This window comes from Hylobates moloch, unplaced genomic scaffold, assembly GCF_009828535.3.
Source record: "Hylobates moloch isolate HMO894 unplaced genomic scaffold, HMol_V3 SCAFFOLD_10406, whole genome shotgun sequence".
NCBI lineage: Eukaryota > Metazoa > Chordata > Mammalia > Primates > Hylobatidae > Hylobates > Hylobates moloch.
The window spans coordinates 1,053-2,322 of record NW_026662681.1 but is presented as its reverse complement, the minus strand read 5'-3'; the positions used below and the strand labels follow the sequence as shown (position 1 = coordinate 2,322).

Below are 1,270 nucleotides of genomic sequence, written 5' to 3'. Positions count from 1 at the left end.
TTCTGTCTTCCACCAGAGACCTACACACCACCACTTGTGCTGCCACCTTGTCTCTAGTGATCTCTGAGAAGTCCCAGCATATTTTGTGAGTACTCAACACCAACATTGATGGGTGTCGGAAAATAGCTTTTGCCACCATTGCCATCAAGGGCGTGTGTTGAAGATCTGCTCCTGTGGTGTTGAGGAAAGCTGACATTGACCTCACTGAGAGGCCAGAGAACTCACTGAGGATAAGGTGGATGTGTGATCACCACTATGCTGAATCCATGCCAGTCCAAGATCCCAGACTGGTTCTCAAACACACGGAAAGCTGTAAAGGATGGAAAATATAGCCAGGACCTGGCCAATGGTCTGGATAACAACCTCTGTGAGAACCTGGAGCAACTGAAGAAGATTTGAGCCTATAGAGGGCTATGCCACTTCCGGGGCCTTCATGTCCCAGGCCAGCACAGCAAGACCACTGGCCGCTGTGGCCACACCATGGGTGTATCTAAGAAGAAATAAGTTTGGCCAGGCGCGGTGGCTCACGCCTGTAATCTCAGCACTTTGGGAGGTCGAGGCGGGCGGATCACAAGGTCAGGAGATTGAGACCATCCTGGCTAACACAGTGAAACCCCATCTCTACTAAAAATACAAAAAATTAGCCGGGTGTGGTGGCGGGTGCCTGTAGTCCCAGCTACTCAGGAGGCTGAGGTAGGAGAATGGCGTGAACCCAGGAGGTGGAGCTTGCAGTGAGCCAAGATTGTGCCACTGCACTCCAGCCTGGACAACAGAGCAAGACTCCATCTCAAAAAAGAAAAAAAACAAGTTTGTAGGCCTTGTTTGTTAATAGTTTATATACCTAAACAAAATAAAATTAAAATTAAAAAATTTAAAAAAAGTCAAACTATCATGTGCTCTACACATAAAATACACACCAGATTTTAAAGACAGTATGGAAGAAAAAAGATATAAAATATCTTTTAACATTTCTATGTTTTTTGCATGTTGCAGTGTTTTGGGTTATATAAAATATGTTTTTTTGTGTTGGATTTATTGGGCTACATAAAATATATAGTTGAAATTAATTTCACCTGGTTCATTTTACTTATTTTAATAGGGCTACTAGAAAACATAGCTGGGTGAGGTGGTTCACACCTGTAATCCCAGCACTTTGGGAGGCCAAGGTGAGTGGATCGTTTGAGCTCAGGAATTCAGGAGTACCATGGGCAACATGGCGAGACCTTATTTCTACAAAAAAATACAAAATTAGCTGGGCGTCGTGGCAAGT

At 44.2% G+C, this 1,270-nt stretch overlaps 1 pseudogene; it reads left to right on the top strand.

Moving 5' to 3' along the window:
- Window positions 1–53: 53 nt before the first annotated feature.
- On the top strand, window positions 54–504 carry LOC116465804 (small ribosomal subunit protein uS13-like; annotated as a pseudogene).
- Window positions 505–1,270: the final 766 nt, after the last annotated feature.